Genomic DNA, 21702 nt, shown 5'->3' with positions numbered 1-21702 from the left:
TTTCAAAATCGTTTTCTAAAATTATATTAAAGATTCTTGATTAACTGAACAAACTGCTTTTCCCCTTTTTGTTCGGTTAAAATCTAATCAAGTTCAATCTTAAGTATGGACGACTTTCGATCTTACCCATAAACATTTAAGTACATCAAACTTGAATTTAAAGTTAAAATATCCCCAATAGTCTTTCTATTAATACAACATTTGGAAAACTATCATGACAATAATCCTTACATTCTAACCTTTAAAGATTTAGCCAGACATGGAAATAAAGTTAAACATATAAAAGCGGTTGGACATGGTAATAAAAGTGAGTGCGAGAAATAAAGTAATGTAAAGCAAGGTAATTAAATAGAGTAAAGCATGTAAAGTAAATAAAGGCAAGCAAGGTAATAAATCAAGTAAAACAAGTGCAGGAAATAAAGTAAATAAAGCAATGTAAAGTAAAGCGATTAAAATAAAGCGTGTAAATAAAAAACCTGCTCCAATTGGAGTCTTTAAATCTGGTACAAGCAGAAAGTAAATTGCAACTGAAATGCAAATGGCGGCAGGATTAACTTCTGCCAAAGTGCTCTAAACTCGATTACAAACTCAATCAATAGTGTGATAACTCTTCGATGTGAAGGGATTATCACTTACAAGATCTGACAGTAAATGGATTAAGTATGTAACTAAGCCTGAATGGAAAACGAAAATGAAATGAACTCCTTCTGAGTGGGAAATAAAAACCAAAGACCGCGCCCGCGGAGAGGGGGTCGGCGACCACGGAGCAAGCCGAGGGGGAGATCATAGGGACGTGGCAGTTACCCCTCTGGACACAGTGGGGCACGTCACCACGCTTTCTACAACGGCCGCTGAGCTGGACGCCATGTGTGCAAATTGAGTGAAAATCCCGATTTTCTGGATTTTTCACTTGTTTTCTTCAAAGGAGTGAATAAAAGGGACAATACCTGCAAACGAGCCAAGAACAAACATAACACAGGAAAATAACCTAAAAAATAATGAAAAACATGTGCAAATCGAGTCGATTATGTAGTGCGATTCAGTGTGATTAAATTCTCTCACACTTAAACCTTTTCTTGTCCTCAAGCAAAAACTCTTGGAAGTAGATGAAAGAAAAGACAGTGTTTACAAGATTTTGGGCTAAAAGGGCTTCTAAGTTCAAGTATGGGTGTGCTGACATGTACTAACTATCTGAACCAAGGATATCGTAATCATACCTTCCGCAAATATGCGGACATAAACCTCATACTCATATAAACCAATCTCTATTATCCCACTATGCTAAGACTTCTTCTTTTGGTAAGGTCTTTTTTCATTCTAGTTCAATCACATTAAGCCCGTTATCCGTACATACTCATGGTATAGTGATCGGTTAGTGACTCTGATCTCAATCAATGGGGCTCTGGTACAAGAATTGATGTAACCCTTTTTATTTACCTGATTTGAAGTTGTGGGGGATCAGACCGTAATCCGCCTTACTGAGTCCAGCACCAGATACCTCTGAACCAACTACAACGAGTACGCCTTTTATTATTTATTTTTTTACTTTTCTTCTTCTTTTTGTTTTTGTTTTTCTGAATGTTTACAACAAGTTGACCTAAATGACATTGTGAGAGTCACCTGGCTCAAGGTCGCAATCATACATTTTTAACATTTAAGGCAAAAAGAGATCATTCACTTATATTCATCGATCCTATACTTAGAGCATTCTTAGGCCGGAGCCGACTGCAAGGATAAACTACTTAAGGACCTATTTTGTACAATTCTTAAAGTCACAGCATAATGGGTAATGGAATTAATTTTAATATTTACAAGGCTATGGTGCTAAAACGATATCAATTTTTCAAAAAGAGTACCCAAGACAAACACACCCTATCTTGAACCTGTCTTATAGCCCAAATCTTCAAGACACACTGTATTCTTTCGCAAAATTTTTTTTGTAAGGCTAAAAAGTGGGGAAATAAAGGTAATAAAGGTACACTACGCAAAAAGACCCGCTAAGCACATGTATTTTATTAGAAACTAAACAACGAAAAACACAACTAAAGTACTAGAAAGCGATAAAGACTAAAAAATAAAGAAAGCGATAAAAATCTCCTCCCACACTTATATCAAACATTGTCCTCAATGTTCCAATAAAAGAGCAAGAAGGAGTAACCTGGAAGGTGCTAGTGTGGACTACTGGTACCCTCGCAGTCTTGAGTGGGAAGATTGGAACGACGATTCCTGCTACAATGCCTGCCCTGGGAGATCTCAAGTCGACCGACTCTTTCAGAAAGAGCGCCGTTTGCTTCCTATAGTTGGCAAGTCCTATCTATCAGAGTGCCTTAAGAGGCCTCCATCAAAGCGAAGTGTCTCACGAAATCGGTTTGCTGTTGGTGCTGCTGAGTCTGGAAGGCCAACTGAGTCTCCATGATGGTACATAATGAAGCAACCTTTTATGTCTAAGAAGCTTGCATAAATGCCATGTTATCGGCAATCTGCTGCTGCATGGACAAAAGGACGGCATCTCGTCTCTCCTCTCGGGCCATGTGCTCTCTCCATATATCCTCAGTAATATAAAATCTAGGAGAGGTACCTGCAGGTGGGTTAGAGGAAGAGGGTGCGGTGTGTGATGGTGTAAAGTGGGGTGGTGACTGCATACAGAAATCTTACTCATCATCGGTGTTGTTACCCCCTCCATAGGAATATTTGAGGGTAACGGACCAGTGAAAGCTGGAGCGCTCAAGTCATAGGTCCAGTTACGCTCAAACCGCACATCAGTGTGCCGAGTGTAAGGGAGAACAACACTGGGTACAACAATACCACTAACCATAAGGTGAAAGCCTCCTTCCTTCCTCGCCTTGCAAAGACGCATGTCTTTCAAAAATTTATGTTTACAATGCAAGGTGGAAGTGGCTCAAGAGTAGCAAGCTCGGTGTCCAATCTTAGGGCACATGCAATAGAAGTAACCAAGCCACCAAAAGAAATCGTTCCCCCTTTTTCAAAACAAAACTCATATGAGCGATCATAAAGGGGACGGGATTAATCCTGGTGTTTGAGACATCCCTGCATAAATATTAATTCTTTTGCATTTACTTTATTTGGATTCTCCCTAACAAAAATAGCGCATGCCAAAAGATAGCGAAAAACACGTATGGCCGGGTTATGGATACTTGAAGCTAGGAGGCCATCAAAAGAACTAACATTTTGTTTGCTTAGTTTAGACGAAAAAGCATAGCCTACGTGTTTCCAATCAGAATCCAAAGGGGCCTCACAAACGGCACCATCCCCGTAAGGCATCCCCAGCAACTCTGCTAACCCGTCGGTTGAGTATGTGTATTCAACATTAAAAAGTCTAAATTTCACTCCACCTACGGTGCTAGTACTGTTGGGGTTGACATTATAAATTAAAGAACTCAAAAATTCGTGTGTCAGCCTTGGGTAAGTCGGTGCTTTTACAGAAAAAATATCATGCAGGCCAATTTTGTCTAAACGACTGAAAATACTATGATACAATCCTAAAGTATACACAGTCTTCGTTGATATACTTGCTAGAGTAGATCTCCGTTGTTTGCAACTTCTTGTTGTACCCCAATTTTTGACCACTGAGATCCCACCATATTCCAAATAGTAGGATCATCATCATTATCATTATCACTATGCATATATAATTTATTAACCCAAAAAATACAAAAATTGTTGTTTGTTACTTGTGTTCTAAGACAGGAGACTGATCAAGAGGAGACTGAGCAAATTAGGGTTTTGAGGACCACAAGGAAGTTCAAACATTCTCCTATGTTAAAAGGGTTCTCTCATCAATATCTAAGTCCAAGGATAGCCCAATTCAAGATCAACAACTCTCAAGATCACCTGAGGCCCCAAATTAGGGTTTTGACCTAATTCCACTGGAGGGCTAATTTTTAATCAGGACACGGCTCCGAGGGTTCTGTCAAAGGGATTTCAAACATTCTCCTATGTTCAAAGGGTTCTCTCATCAACATCTAAGTCCAAGGATAGCCCAATTCAAGATCAACAACTCTCAAGATCGCCTAAGGCTCCAAATTAGGGTTTTGACCTAATTCCACTGGAGGTGTCATACCCCAAAATTTGGAAGTTCAGAAATCAATAAAACTCAAAGTTCCTAAATTCGGGTTTTTGACCTAAAAGTCAACTAAACTTTGACCAGCCATAACTTTCACATGGTTTATCAGAAATTTTCCAACCAAAGCTCATTTTGAAGGAAATTGAATTATCTACAACTTTGTCTCTCTAAAGCCAAGGCTAAAAATTCATCATTTGAGAGATATGAGCCAAAACATTACAGGTCCTTCTAGAAGCTCGCAAAAAGCTGTTTTTTTGTCAAAAGCTATATCTTCAAGATAAAATCCTCAAATGCAAAAAAGGTTCCAAAGTAGCTTGTAGAGGACATCTTTGGCTTTCCAAAAAGTCCTAGAACATATTCATATGACAAATATTGAAGAAGATATGATTGGTAGAAATTGGTCAAAATTCAAGAACATCATAAAACCCTAAGTGATGAATCTTGGGTTTCTTGATTAATGGGCCTAAGTTTAATCTTAAAACATGATCTAAGGCCTATCCACGAATCATGCATGCAATTATTTATTTCCCATGATATTTATTTATTTTGATTTTGATTTTGATTCACTTAAAATCTAAAATAAAATAAAATAAATCAAGATAAATCATATAAAAGAGCATGGGTCTGATTTGTCATACAAATATGATCCTTGAGTCTCAAGATTTGATTAGAAAAATAATTGAGGATGATTGGAACGAAATTGATCAAAATAGGAAAGATATATTATTTTTTCTATCAAATTTTTTTGTCATGAATGGTGATTGATTTCAAGCAAGCTACTTGACCTAATTTGGTCCTCATAAATAGAAAAAAGACGAATAACATAGAGGAGATTTTTTAGCACATCCAAGAACATTAGAGTTTGCACTTAAAAATCTCAAAGGAAACTTGCACCACCAAGTCTTGACTTGCAGCCATTCTCACGCAGTTCCAGCCGTCCAAATCGATTCAACTTGATCAAATACCACAAAACAGCCACACAACATATATCATACACACCTATAACATATATTATGCATCATCAAACATCATACAACACCAAATTCATGGGGTTTATCAAAATAGATAATTATCAACAAACATTCCAAAACCCAAACTCTATCATACGACTCAATCAACATCAAATAATATACCTATATCAATCCTATTATCCATAACCCGATAATAGATGTTAATCGGAAGAGTCCCCCTTACCTTAGCCAAGAACCTGGACTTTTTCCCTTCTTCTCCATCAAACCCGTAAGCCCTCTTTCCTCAAATCCAGCAAGAATCTTCAATCTTCAAACTCTCTTATCTCCCTCATCATAAACTTCCATGACACGAATTAATATACAAATCGAAGGAAATTTCGTTTAGAATCCAAATCTTCAAGAATTACCTGATTTGGAGCTACGAGCAGAAAGTTATGACTCATTTTGTGAGGGCTGTACAATGAATACGAAAAATGGTTTTGTCCATGAGTTCTTCTTCTCTCCCTCTTAGGTTTTCCTCTTCTATTTCTCAATTTCCTCTTATTTCCTTGTTTTATGAAAACATAACATAATTTAGTAATGGGCTAAACAACTTAACATCCCCTCATTACTAATACCACACTTGGCCCAAGGACCAATATTTCATAATTCCTCCAAATAGTTCAACGAAAATACTAAATAATTCTAAATAATAATTTAATTTTTGATTAAATTAAAATTAGAAAATATGGGGTGTTACACAAAACACCCTGAATCATACATATCATGAACTCCGATTACACCATACTTGTGATTTTTGCATTTTGATTTTTATTGTGTTTTGATTCAAACTGACATCACTAATGTGTTCCTGAGATTCATTAGAACAGGTTTGATCCATCGTTTGCGAGGTTTAACGTGTAAATCAAAAAATACCATTGCTAGGGCACAAACACGGCCAAGCTTCGTATCCTATAATTTAAGGCATTTCAGTCAAAACAAACACTCCCACTGAACTCGCAACCCTTGAATTAGCGGGACTGGGTGGTTCTTTCTTTTCTCGGTCTCTGTCATACCCCAATTTTTGACCTAAGATACCACCTCATATCATTGCATATACATCATTTGCATCTCTAACAAACTGCATAGCTTGTGTTTGCCACATGTGACTCAACAGGGTTTAATCAAGAAGTCACTCATCAGTACAAATAACAATCAATTAGGGTTTTATTCTCCCTTCATCTCAAAAGAACCACCTTCATCAACGATCAACATTTGGTCCTCAAAGATTCATTTCAACAAGCTCAGAGACTTTGAATCAATCAGATTAGGGTTTTGACTGAAGATAGCATACTCCTGACTTTTGCTCAGGATTTGACCTAATGACTTGGGACATGACCTCAAGACCCCAAGTACATCATTTTGACCTAATCTATTGACTCAAGACATCTCCAACACAGGGACTGATCAACAGTGAAATTTCAAATCATCAGATTAGGGTTTTTGAACTATCAGGGACTGAAATCTGGGATCACATTTGGGAAACCCTAAAAAAGCTCCAGGGGATCAGTCAAAGGTTTCAATCATCTTCAAATAATCCCTATGACAATATCCAATGGAAATTACATCTCAATTCAAGACCCACAGTCATCAATTTCATCAGTCGACAATTAGGGTTTTTGACCTAATTCACTTGAACCACTGACTTTTTAATCAGAACATGGTGCCACAACTTAAACTATGGCTCAAGGTCCTCCAATAACTCAATGTGATCCATTCATACCACTCATTTGGTGAGGATAGCCTGGTTCATTTGAAATCTCCAGAAACGCGATTCGTCTGAAAAAGTCAACTGTACAAGATCACCATTGACTTTTGGGGAATTTTGGTCAACCATGACTTTTAAAGTTTTGAATCATCAATATATGATATATGAAGTCATTTGATCAAGAAAAATCAAGAAAATCAATCAAGAATCAAAAAGTCAAAAGTTTGACTTTTATACTTAGAAAATTTTCTAAGTGTTTTTCAATGGTTTTCTCCAAACTTTGGAAGGGAATAACTCAAACTTTCACCTACAAACTGAAAAAAACTTCCAACATGAAAGTTGTAGATTTTGATCCAATAAACAACTTTGTCACATAAAATGATTTTCCAAAAGATTAACCATTTAAGAGATATGGAGCTTCAAAGTTGGTATCTTTTGAAAATTTCACCTAAAACCTCATTTTCTTCAAAGTTCATGGATCTTTTTCACCCATTTCCTTAAAGGTCTTGAAGAAACTTTCAACTAGGGTTTTGAAGTGTGTAACATGAGCTTTCCAAAATGTCCAAGAGCATGAAAAAATATGGAGCATAGCTATGGCTTTGAATTATGAATTTAGTGATCATTTTCACTTGAAATTTCAAACCATTTTCACTAAGTTTCAATACTATATGACCTATAATGCAAGTAATGATGCATCAATGCAATAATTGAGAGATATTTTCTGATTTGAAGATCAGAATGGAAGAGGATAAGAAGCTTGGAAGATTAACCATGGTTAAGTCACTTTTAACCATTTGCATTTAATGTAAAGATTCCGTTTTATCTCCAAATGCCAAATCACCATTCTTTGATCAACTTGCAAAGCTCTGCATTCAGAATCCTTGGCCTATAAATAGAGGTTCAAATCACTCTTCAAATCACACCAAAACCTCACAATCATAGGTTTTCTCTCTTCTTTCTTAAGTTGCAGGTGTCATGAGTTTCAAAGAGGTAGAAAACTCAACCTCCAAATCCTTGAAGTTATGGCCAAAGTGATGGTTCTAACATCTCATAAACATCATATGGGATGTGTTTGATCCAATCACACCCCCCAAAAACACCTAAAACTCAGAATCACTCTTCAACCTCCATGTTTGCATATGGTGAACCTTATCATGCCAATTCTCATACCAAGCCATATCTGTCCAAACTAACCTTCTAAACATCATCCATATGCTTCATATGAACTGTTCCAACCATCATACATGATCTGAAACACCAAAATCATCAAATTCGATCCTCACTCCATAGCTCTGCAGATCGGGTCCCATGGCTATGCTCAGATGAATTCAGTCCACTTTAAGCATTCAGGCATGTTCTATAATCATCATTGAAGCTATCCAGATCATTACAAAGCATCTGCAACACCTCCAACTCACAATTCAATCTCCAGTTTGGCCGTTTTTGAAGGTAAGCCTCATGAACTTCAAACTCATACATACATGCATCATAAATGAAAAATTGAGTTGCCATCTTGTTTCTGCACTATCACTGATCAATAGCCCTCAATCAATTTCACAATTCATCAATCATACACGATTTCATGTTCAAATTCAGAATTAGGGTTCTTCGTGTTCATCACAAAATTGATCACCTTAGAGCAAAAATAAATGAATTATGAGGACACCATCATGATCCTCGTGAAAAAACGAGTGAGATAGACCCTTCACTTGATCAATTTGGTTCAGTTTTCAGAATTTTCAAAAATCAAATTAGGGTGTGTTCTTGGCGCCATTTTTTTGCGAAGGAAATTTGAAAATTGAGTTTGTAATATAATCTATTTGTTGCAAATGTTAAACAGACCACGCGCGTGGTCCAGTTGGCTAAGTTTTTGAGTAATGACCTCAAGGTCACGAGTTCAACACTCCTAAGGGCCAAACCATTCTTTTTTATCACTTATTTTCTTTAATTTTTTTACACAACTTCGTCCATTAATTTAACCAATCAAAATTCATCATTTCCACTTCATTTTTTGCACACTCTTTGTTTAATATATATATTTTATGAACATCCAAAAAAATCACAAAAAAATATTTATTTAATACATTTTTAAATGGATTTAAAATGACATATTTTTAAGTGTTTTTAAATACTTTAAAAATTGTTTTTCATTTGATTTTTAAAAAATTAACTACTTGTAAATATTTTGTGATCAAAACCCTAATCATTTAGGTATTAATTAAGTATAATCTTTGCTTTTATCTTAATTAAATTGATTTCTTTCAAAATTTCAAACCATTTTAAAACAAACGATCGTCGTTTTTCAAAACAAATCGCTTTCAAAACCATTTCTTTTTGGTTCTCCTTTCAAAAACTCTTGATTAAATCTTTTTGGATTGATCAATTGGTTTTCTAAAAACCTGGGCATCCCTTATGGTATAAGTCCCATTCCTTTGTATAAATTTAGGTTTTTCATTGTATATACGCCTATCTTTTTATACCGCGATCCAAATTGGTTTAAACCCTCGAATAACAAGATCAAAATTAGGGTTTTTTCTTCAAAAATCAATCTGGGCCTCCACATAGGTATAAGTCCCATTCCCTTACATGAAATTAGGTATTTCATTGTACATACACCTTTCTGTACATACCTCGATCAATTTGATTTTTAACCTCGAATAACAAATCAAAAATGAAGGTTTTCTTTAAATCTTCCCAAAAATACCATGGGCCTCCATGTAGGTATAAGTCCCAAGCCCTTTTGTAAATACTTGTTTACATAGCTTTGAATAATCTCAATGGGCCTCTCGCCAAGTATAAGTCCCGAGCCCCGTGTATACAAATGGATCATGCTTACAGGTATATTTCCTTCATAAACTCCATTATATACACACACCTTGTCATATATATGTAATTGTTCATACTTGTTCATGTTTGTCCATGTTTGTTCATACTTGTTCATGTGTTTGTTCATGTTATATATGCTTGTTCAACTTAGTACAACACTAGGTTCCCCATAGCCTCCTATTGGGCTTCGTGCAAAGAATCTCCCTAGTTTAGGTTAGGACATAGAGTATGGTTTCCCGGTGAAATCGCTCTAAGAGCTCAAACCAACTATACCATGCCTCCTCTTGGGCTTCTTACAAACGACTTGTCCCTCCCATAGCCTCCTTTTGGGCTTACAATGCAAGGACCCTCGATTGTCCCTCCCATAGTCTCCTCTTGAGCTTACAATGCAAGGACCCTCGGATAGCCTCCTCTTGGGCTTCGTACAAGGACCCACGGGCTTCTTATAAGCATCCCCAATATCCAAATCAAATACCCTAGGAGATTATACATTTATCATCTCTATGATAGGAGTATCTCTTCTATATCATCACAATCAATTAATCAATCAACTTAACTTTTTTGCCACAAGGCTGGCTAATCAATCAAGACTTTTTGCCACCATACTGGCTGATTAATCAAAGTTTTTGTCACAAGGCTGACTTCATTGAAACTTATGCCACAAGGCTGGCTGATTAATCAAAACTTTTTGTCACAAGGCTGACTTCATTGAAAGTTTTTGCCACAAGGCTGGCTAAAAAACATCTTTATCATTCTAAGCACCATAAGTGGCATGGCCCAGGGCTTATAATGAAAAGATTTTCAAACAAAATCAAACAGATGTATGTGATGATATAGATTAGGTACATCGAACATTTAGATGACATTTGTCTCTTTTCCTTTGCTTCCACTAGCATAAGTGGGAACTACGATTGCTCTGACTTTCTCAACATCCCTTTGAGAATACGTAGGCACAAGGTCGTATCCTTGGCGAGTAAAAACTTCTCCCTCAAACCACTCAAACCTTAGCACCCGTAGACCCCGAGCTACAGATGCTCTGATTCCCTCTAAGGGATATGTATGCAGAGGATCGCGATGATCTTTGCGAGCATAATCAAACAAACACCTTAGTTTCCCACCTATCTCACAAAAACCTCCACTATAACATAGAATGAACAAACATAACAAAGAAGCCTATAGAGTACTATAGATACGTTGGGTGCTAATACCTTCCCTTCGTATAACCAACCCTCTTTCCCGGAATCTCTCCCCCACTTTTAAGGTTATTGCAGCTTTTTTTCCTTTTCCTACTTTGGAAACAATAAAAAGTTTGGTCGTGACAAAAACAAAAAGAAAAATCATTTTTTGAGCACTCGAGCCCAAAGAAGGCATCAGGTGTCTCATCCCGAAAAAGATACGATTTTTCCCCGCGACAGAAAAATGGCGACTTCACTGGGGACAAAACTTTTTATTGTTTCCAAAGAAAGGGTTAATTCTAATTTTTATGTTTGTTATTTCATTTTTGTTACATGTTTGGTTCTTTGGTTCTGTTACTTGTGTGATTCTGTTACAAGTGATACATTATGGACAAATCCTAACCCGGATTAAGTACACATAAGAATTAGGTGGAGGGTATAGTCATGTATGGCATACAAGGAGTCAGTCTTTAAAAAGCTGGCATGAGAATCCTTCCGCTCAGTGGAGGTTCCTTGTTGGTAGTATATGTTTAGCAAGTTTAGTTGCGAAGACATTACTGCTTTCATTGAACTGTAGAAGCTAAGTTGGCTGTAGAACCCATAACCCATCCTGGCCTTATTAGGTTGTGGTGCAGAAACTATTCAGGTGAAGACTTGGATTAGTTGTCATGCGGAGAACCACACTCAGACGAGTTTTTCTTGAGAATATTTCTAGCTCACAAGTTCAATTGTGCAAGCCGGTAATATCCGAAAGAAAAATGTAGACTCTGACGTATCAGTAGAACATGTTGTGCAGGTGATAAACCCTAGTACTATCCCATGTTTGGTTCTCTGACCTCATGCTCGTGACGCTGGACCTTTGAACCTATGTGTACCATGTTTGTATTACCATGTTTGTATTACCATGTTTGCAATACCATGTTTGCGTTACCATTACCATGTTTGCTTTACCATGTTTGAATATGTGGCATCCATGCATCCATGCATTCATACATTCATTAAAAAACCCATCTTTTTCCATAAAAACATGATTTTTCCAAAAAAAAATTTAGAGAAATTTTCTTTGCAAACATTATAGGATTTAGTTATGGAGTGGGTAAAAAGGCATACCAAGAAGTGCGGTTTCAAAGAGCCTAATGTGGAAAGATTGAGAGAGTTGGCATCTTTTGTATAAGATCCTTCCGATTTTAGGAAAAGTTATGGAAAGCTTTTGCCTATCTTGAACACTCATGTTGATGAAGGACTTCTCAAAACTCTGGTTCAGTTCTATGATCCCGTCTACCGGTGTTTCACCTTTCCAGACTATCAGTTGGTACCAACCTTGGAAGAAAATGCCAATCTTTTGGGTATTCCTGTTTCTGACAAAATACCTTTCAATGGTTTGGAAGCCATTCCTAAGTCACCAGCCATTGCAGCAAGTATCCACTTGAAGAAATCTGAAGTAGAGAGCAATTGGACTACCAAAGGAAACCTTCCGGGTTTGACTTCGCAGTTTTTAATAAAGAAAGCCTTTGACTGGTGCCGCACTGAAGTGGTACACAGGTTTGGATAGCACCAATATTCGGACTTTCAACGACCTAGGTGAGGCCTTTGTCCGACAATACAAATACAACTCGGATATGGCTCCAGACAGAGATCAGCTTCGATCCATGGCTCAGAAAGATCATGAAGCTTTCAAAGAATATGCCCAACGATGGAGAGAAACTGCTGCTCAGATTAATCCACCGTTAAAAGAGAAAGAGATGACAAAGATCTTCTTGAATACTCTTGGCCCATTTTATTATGAACGCATGATTGCTAGTGCTCCAAGTGATTTCACCGAAATGGTAAACATGGGAATGCGTCTAGAAGAAGAAGTCCAAACCGGACGTCTAACTAAAGAAGGTGGATCTTCAAGCGGAACCAAAAAGTTCGGAAGTGGTTTCCCAAAGAAGAAAGAACAAAGTGTTGACATGGTATCCCAAGGAAAGCCAAGAGCAAATGTCAATCGTCAACAACAGATTGCTGCTATCGCGCCAGTCGTTAATACATCACCTAATCCTAGATTTACCCCGCAGTTTCAACAACAACAGCCTCGACAACAGGCTCAACAGTTCAACAACAATCAGAATCGTGTGCAAAGAGCTCCACAATTTGACCCGATTCCAATGACCTACACAGAGTTGTATCCTGCTTTGATTGAAAGAGGTCTTGTTCAAACTAAAGCACCACCACCAATACCTGAGAAACTACCATGGTGGTACAAAGCTGAGGTCTCATGCCCTTATCATCAAGGAGCACCTGGCCATGATCTTGAGCATTGTATAGTTTTGAAATATGAAGTTCAGAGGTTGGTTAGATCTAATCTCCTCTCTTTCAGAAATTTGAATCCAAATGTGCAAGCAAATCCGCTGCCCAATCATGGAGGGCATGTTGTAAACATGGTGTATGGATGTCCTGGTCTATATCGAGTCTATAATATCAACTTCTCAAGAGCAAATTTGGTACAAATGCACGCTACTCTCTGTCAAGGGCAGAATTTTCGCCAGCATCACTACGGTTCCTGTAGCATATGTTGTGTAGATCCTCATGGATGTTCGATTGTGAGAAGAGATCTTCAAGTCTTACTAGATAATGGTACTATTCAGATCTACAGAAATAGGAATGAAGATGAAGTTAACATGATAGGATGTTATCCGCATGAGCTTTTAGTCTCAGATATCAACTCGGAAATGCCTAAAGTTAACGTCATCGTTCCTCATTTCAACATGCCCGAGCGCATAGAAGTTACCTATAACAAGCCAGAAATCCCTGTTGCTCCTCTGATCATTTGTCTACCTGGACCTGTTCCTTATGACTCTGACAAGGCAGTTCCCTACAACTACAATGCAACAATGATAAAGAATGGACAAGAAGTTCCTTTACCTACTCTTTCATCTGTCGTGAATATCGCCGATGTGAGTCGAGTAACAAGAAGTGGACGTGTGTATACTCCATTACCTCCAAAGCAACCTGTTGCTCCTGCAACCGGGCAAAATCCTGTTGATACACCGGTAAGGAATCCCGAGGGAACTCCTGTCAGTAATACAAACACTGATGTTGGTCAATCCAGTGGAACCAATGTCAATCCTGACTTTGATGAAATTTTGAAGCTTATCAAAAGAAGTGAATACAAGATTGTGGATCAGCTTATGCAGACTCCTTCAAAGATCTCAATACTTTCATTGCTGTTGAATTCAGAAGCCCATAGGGAAGCCCTGATGAGATTATTAGATCAAGCTTTTGTGGATCATGATGTGACTGTTGACCATTTTGATGGGATAATAGCCAACATAACAGCTTGCAACAATTTAAGCTTCTGTGATGAAGAACTCCCCGAGGAGGGCAGAAATCACAATCTTGCTTTGCACATTTCTATGAACTGTCAGTCAGACTCTTTGTCCAATGTGTTGGTAGACACCGGATCTTCCTTGAATGTGATGCCAAAGACGACACTTGCTTGCTTGTCTTACCAAGGAATGCCTATGAAGTTCAGTGGTGTAGTTGTCAAAGCATTTGATGGATCGCGAAAATCTGTTATCGGCGAAGTCAACCTTCCCATGACAATTGGTCCACATACATTTCAAATCACCTTCCAGGTCATGGACATTCAAGCTGCTTATAGCTGTCTGTTAGGACGACCATGGATCCATGAAGCAGGAGTAGTAACTTCTACGCTCCACCAAAAGTTAAAATTTGTAACAAATGGAAAATTGGTAACAATAAGTGGAGAACAAGCCTTAATGGTGAGTCATTTATCCACTTTCTCTTTCATTGGTGCTGATGATGTGGAAGGAACGCAATTCCAAGGTCTCTCTTTAGAAGACGAATCTTCTAAAAAGAAAGCGTCAATATCTTCTTACAAAGAGGCAGTAAAAGTAGTGAAAGATGGAACTACCACTGGCTGGGGGCAAGTTGTGATCCCGACCAAGAATGAAACTAGAGCAGGTCTCGGATGTTCACCAACATTCTCAAACTGCACCAAGAAGGATGAAACCCTTCGTCCGATCAAAGAAACATTCATTAGTGGAGGATTCCTTAACCCAATTCCTCAAGAGGTCAATGTCCTTATCAAAGAATGCATCGAAGAAGGTCTCTCCGATACTGAAGAAGAATGGAAATGTTATCTCAATGACTCAAGATACATATCTCAGGAAGAACCGTATGCAACCTTCTATCCTCCTTCAGAGAAAACCAGAGGCAATGTCAAGCCAAGTGCCAAAGAAACTGAGCCTGTTCCTACAGAAATCTGGGACACCTTGGGACAACCAAGTGGCAAATATGATTATATGGTGAAATATACTGCACCCGGAAGTTCAAAGATTGAGATTGAAGATATCCAACCAACTGGATGGGGAGATTCCTTTGAATATAATAGTCAACCAGAAGAGGTTTATCAGCCCTCTCAATTTTCTCAGCAGCCTGAAATTACTGAAGATTTTGGCTTCAACGCATCTACCAAGATTTATAATCCTGAAGATGAATGCCATTTTTGAAGATGAAGGGGAAGATGGCCCCACAGTTGACTCGGAAAGTGTCTCTGACAATGAGTCTCTTCAACCTGAAGATTGGGAATTACATCCTGAAAATTCTGAAGATTGTGATTCATCTTATGCTCTTCAAGAAGTAGAAGAAGATCGTTTCAACTCTACAAAGAACAAGGTTGACAAACCAAGACCTTCAAATCCTGCTCGATCAGCGGTCAATGTCAATACTGAAGATAATTCTGAGGAGAATTTTCCTGAATACATAATACACAGAGGAGTTCGTTGCTACTGGAAAGCTGTCGACATTCCGAATGTTGTTCGCCGCTCAAAGTAATCACCTCGGTGTTATTTTGACCTCCTGCCTAGCCCAAAGCAGAGAGATGTTTTATAGGGCTTTGCTTTTAAATGTTTTGCCCAAATAACTTTGTGTATAGGGCTTTGTTTTAAAAGTTTCCCTCTTTGTCCTGCCCAAGACAAATGAGTTTGTGTTTAGGGCTTTGTTTCAAAAATGAATCATAACTAAAGTGTCATTTTGAATTCCCTACATTATATGTTTTATTTTTGCTTTTTTCTGGAAATGGTAATCCTAAAAAAAACCAAAAAAAAACTTTTTCAATGATATGCATACATTATTGCATTCACAGTTTTTTCTGAAATAAGCATAAATCATATGTGCAGATTAACTATTAATAAACCCATTGAATGCAATAACCCTATGCCCTCTCCCAACTTTGAGTTTCCTGTGTTCGAAGCCGAAGAAGAGGAAGAAGAGGAGATCCCGGACGAGATCTCTCGATTACTTAAGCACGAGGAAAGAGTCATTCTGCCTCACAAAGAGCCTTTAGAAAAGATCAATTTGGGTTCTGAAGAAGACAAAAAAGAAGTGACCATTGGATCGCTTCTTGATACTGATATCAAGAGTAAGTTGACAGACCTTCTCAAAGAATATGTTGACGTGTTTGCCTGGTCCTACCAAGACATGCCTGGGTTGGATACCAATATTGTTCAACATTACTTGCCATTGAAGTCAGAATGTCCGCCGGTTAAGCAGAAATTGCGAAGGACTCACCCTGATATGGCTAACAAGATCAAAACAAAAGTTCAAAAGCAACTCGACGCAGGTTTTCTTGTCACCTCAGAATATCCTCAATGGTTGGCCAACATAGTGCCAGTTCCGAAGAAAGATGGCAAAGTCAGAATGTGTGTTGACTACCGTGACTTGAACAAGGCCAGTCCAAAAGATGACTTTCCATTACCACATATCGACATGTTGGTTGATAACACCGCTAAGTTCAACGTCTTTTCTTTCATGGACGGGTTCTCCGGTTATAATCAGATCAAGTTGGCTCATGAAGACAAGGAAAAGACATCTTTCATCACCCCATGGGGTACCTTTTGCTACAAAGTGATGCCGTTTGGATTAAAGAATGCAGGCGCAACTTACCAAAGGGCAATGATTACTCTCTTTCATGACATGATGCATAAAGAAATTGAAGTTTATGTGGACGACATGATAGCCAAGTCCAGCACAAAAGAAGAACATATTGAATACCTTTTGAAGTTGTTTCAACGACTAAGGAAATATCAGCTTCGCTTGAATCCTAACAAATGTACTTTTGGGGTTAGGTCTGGAAAACTCTTGGGTTTCATTGTCAGCCAAAGAGGTATTAAAGTAGATCCCGACAAAGTCAGAGCTATTCAAGAGATGCCTGCACCAAAAACTGAAAAGCAAGTAAGAGGATTTCTCGGACGATTGAACTATATCTCCAGATTTATCTCTCAAATGACTGCTACTTGTGGGCCATTTTTCAAGCTTCTCCGCAAAGATCAAGGGGTTGTATGGACTGAAGATTGCCAGAAAGCGTTCGACAGTATCAAGGAATACCTGTTAGAACCACCAATATTGATTCCTCCAGTTGAAGGAAGACCACTAATCATGTACCTTACCGTGTTGGAAGAATCCATGGGTTGTATGCTTGGACAGCAAGATGAAACCGGTAAGAAGGAGCATGCCATCTATTACCTGAGTAAGAAATTCACAGATTGTGAGTCTCGTTACTCCATGCTCGAAAAAACATGTTGTGCTTTGGCTTGGGCTTCAAAACGTCTCCGCCAATACATGATCAACAATACTACTTGGTTAATCTCCAAAATGGATCCGATCAAGTACGTCTTTGAAAAGCCAGCATTAACAAGAAGGATTGCCCGATGGCAAATGCTGTTATCTGAGTATGACATTGAGTACCGTGCTAAAAAAGCGGTCAAAGGAAGCATTCTCGCCGATCACTTGGCGCATCAACCAATTAATGAATAACAATCTCTCAATTTTGACTTTCCTGACGAAGATGTCATGTACTTAAAGATGAAAGATTGTGACGAACCGTTACCTGAAGAAGGTCCTGATCCTGGATCAAGATGGGGCCTAATTTTTGATGGAGCAGTAAACGCTTTTGGCAATGGAATTGGGGCAGTCATCATCACTCCCAAGGGTACTCATATCCCATTCTCCGCCAGATTGCTATTTGATTGCACCAACAATGTCGCAGAATATGAAGCTTGTATCATGGGTCTCGAAGAAGCCATTGACTTAAGGATCAAGATCCTCGACATATATGGAGATTCAGCCCTCGTGATCAACCAAATAGAAGACAAGTGGGAAACTTACCACCCTGGCTTGATTCCTTACAGAGATTATGCAAGACGTCTGTTGACTTTCTTCAACAAGGTTGAATTGCATCATATACCTCGAGATCAGAATCGAATGGCAGACGCCTTGGCTACTCTATCTTCCATGTTCAAAGTCAATCATTGGAATGATATGCCTAAAGTCAGAATTATGCGCCTTGAAAGGCCCGCCTATGTGTTTGCAACCGAAGCAGTCATCAATGATAAACCGTGGTTTCACGACATCAAACGCTTCCTTCAAACTCAAGAGTACCCACTTAGGGCATCAAACAAAGATAAGAAAACTCTAAGGAGGCTTTCTGGCAGTTTCTTCCTGAACGAAGATGTGCTATACAAAAGAAACTTCGACATGGTTTTGCTCAGATGCGTGGATAGACACGAAGCAGACATGTTAATGCGTGAAGTGCATGAAGGGTCCTTTGGAACTCATTCAAATGGGCATGCAATGTCCAAGAAGATCTTAAGAGCAGGATACTATTGGTTGACAATGGAATCTGACTGTTATAAACACGTGAAGAGATGTCACAAGTGCCAGATCTATGCAGATAAGATCCATGTGCCACCGACTCTACTCAACGTTCTCTCGTCTCCATGGCCTTTTTCCATGTGGGGTATCGACATGATCGGAATGATCGAACCAAAAGCTTCAAACGGTCATCGTTTCATCTTGGTGGCTATTGATTACTTCACCAAATGGGTCGAAACAGCATCTTATGCCAATGTTACAAGACAAGTGGTTGTAAGGTTCATCAAGAACAACCTCATTTGCCGATATGGTGTTCCCAGCAAGATCATTACTGACAATGGTTCAAACTTGAACAACAAAATGATGAAAGAATTGTGTGAAGAATTCAAGATTGAGCATCATAACTCTTCTCCTTACAGACCAAAAATGAACGGCGCTGTCGAAGCTGCTAACAAGAACATTAAGAAGATCGTCCAGAAAATGGTCGTCACTTACAAAGACTGGCATGAAATGCTGCCATTTGCTTTACATGGGTACCGTACTTCAGTGCGTACTTCAACAGGGGCGACTCCCTTTTCTCTAGTATACGGCATGGAAGCTGTGCTCCCCGTAGAAGTTGAAATCCCATCAATGAGAGTCCTCATGGAGATTAAGTTATCAGAGGCTGAATGGTGCCAAAGCAGATATGATCAGTTGAACTTAATCGAAGAAAAACGTATGACTGCTCTATGCCATGGACAGTTATACCAAGCAAGGATGAAACAAGCCTTCAACAAAAAGGTTCGACCTCGTGAATTTCAAGAAGGCGACCTCGTGCTTAAAAAGATCTTGTCTTTTCAACCAGATTCTAGGGGCAAATGGTCTCCTAATTACGAAGGCCCGTATGTTGTCAAAAGAACATTTTCTGGCGGCGCCATGACTCTTGCAACCATGGATGGTGATGAACTCCCACATCCTGTGAATGCTGATGCAGTCAAGAAATACTTTGTCTAAAAAAATACAAAAGAACAGCTCGGTAAGTCGAAAACCCGCAAAGGGCGACTTAGGCAAAAATGAGCGTCTCGGTGGACTGAAAACCCGAAAGGGCGGTCCAGGCAAAAATTAGAGACAATAAACAGAAAAATTTATCCTGGTAGATTGAAAACCTAAAAGGGAAATCTAGGCAAAAATTAAGGATTTATGACAAAGTAACTGCATCATTCTGTACTTCGTCACCTGAAAAGTTTGTACTTCATCAAAGGATCTTAAATCAAATCATCGCCAACCTGAAGCGACAAGCACAGTTGGAACTCAAAGTTGTTAGGGGGAATAGTGGTTATTGCTTTCAATGTAGCCTTTTCCGCATATTTACCATTTCCAACTTTTGTAAATATTCTATGGAATCACGCCTTTAGCTGGTTACCATCCTATTAAATAAATTTAAGCCTTGTGCCCATTTGTTTGCAATTCTTGATTTCTTTTAGCTTGCAAAATGACGCTTTAATTGTGTTATTCACTTTTGAAAAAAAAAGAGAAAAAAGTTTTAAATGAATTTACTTCACTTTTTCAAAATAAAAGCGAAACTTTCCTTTGAGTGGTGAACAACCGAAGGAACATCAACAGCTATCTCCATAGGATGAATCAAAGATTATGATAGGAAAAGCTCTTCTATCCCCAGTGAAGAAGGTCTTTTATCCCCAGTGACGAAGATTTTCTATCTCCAGTGAAGAACATTTGCCAAGTATCTGGTTGTACTGCGACGTCGGTCCCTCTCCAGTATACGCCTCTTTGTCTGTCAGTTTCGTCAGCATGCATGCTACATTCATGACATTCATCATTCATACATATTTGCATCATTTATGCATTCTTGCATTTTTCAATGTTTGCTTCAAAATCACTTGTTCAGGATATATCTATCCCAAAAAAAAAAAAAGAAAAAAAGAAAAAAAAGAAGAAAAAGAAAAAAGAAACAGGTATGGGCGTGTCATCTCTCCAGTAAGTTGTCACCCATAAGAAAAAAGAACATCTTCTTTCTCCAGTTCCCCACTGAGATCATTCCTCGTGGAAGAAGGTTGCTTTAGTTTCTCCTCTCAAAACAAAGGAAAAAATCCCAGTTGAGTTAATTCCTCATGGGTACAAAGTCTTGTTTGACTATCTCTTTCCAATTCATTCTTGGTTGGAACCTTGTCTTTACCAAAGATTCAAATTCCGATTCCCCAAACAGAGTCGTGAAAAACAGACAATAAGCAATAGCCTCATCATCCGAGCAGCTTATGTCTCTTCCAAAAGACTTTTCCTCTCAAGGCAATCAATCATGAAGACAATTTGACAATCAGGGCCTTATTACTGTTCTCAAGTCTATCACCATGCTGATAGTCGGTAATACAGTTTCATACCTTTCACCTTCGCATTATTAAACAAGTCTATCCCCATGCTGATAGTCGATAATGTCGATAGGTGAGCTTTTCTTACAAAGCTATCATTCCCCGGTGAAGCATACACTTGCTTTCCGAAAAGAAAAAAAAAACAACGGATTCTCTTCCTAAAACGGATTGAGACATCCTTCCCGATCTCTTTTCCCCAATGGAGTCAGTTCTTGATATCCCCTTGGTAGAGATATCCTTGCATCATTCGTAATTTTGGTATCTTAGGTCAAAAAATCGCGTCTTCTGATATTTAAGTCTCTTCCACCCTATCAAAACGAAGATTTTCAATCTTCATATCTCAGGTTGAAGAAACTTAAATAGGGGCATCTGTCAAACCCCAATTTTTGACCTAAGATACCACCTCATATCATTGCATATACATCATTTGCATCTCTAACAAACTGCATAGCTTGTGTTTGCCACTTGTGACTCAACAGGGTTTAATCAAGAAGTCACTCATCAGTACAAATAACAATCAATTAGGGTTTTGTTCTCCCTTCATCTCAAAAGAACCACCTTCATCAACGATCAACATTTGGTCCTCAAAGATTCATTTCAACAAGCTCAGAGACTTTGAATCAATCAGATTAGGGTTTTGATTGAAGATAGCATACTCCTGACTTTTGCTCAGGATTTGACCTAATGACTTGGGACATGACCTCAAGACCCCAAGTACATCATTTTGACCTAATCTATTGACTCAAGACATCTCCAACACAGGGACTGATCAACAGTGAAATTTCAAATCATCAGATTAGGGTTTTTGAACTATCAGGGACTGAAATCTGGGATCACATTTGGGAAACCCTAAAAAAGCTCCAGGGGATCAGTCAAAGGT

Source organism: Vicia villosa, unplaced genomic scaffold (assembly GCF_029867415.1).
Source record: "Vicia villosa cultivar HV-30 ecotype Madison, WI unplaced genomic scaffold, Vvil1.0 ctg.002480F_1_1, whole genome shotgun sequence".
NCBI classification, from domain to species: Eukaryota; Viridiplantae; Streptophyta; class Magnoliopsida; order Fabales; family Fabaceae; genus Vicia; species Vicia villosa.
The sequence above is the reverse complement of the archived record's forward strand: the minus strand, read 5'-3'. Positions refer to the sequence as shown.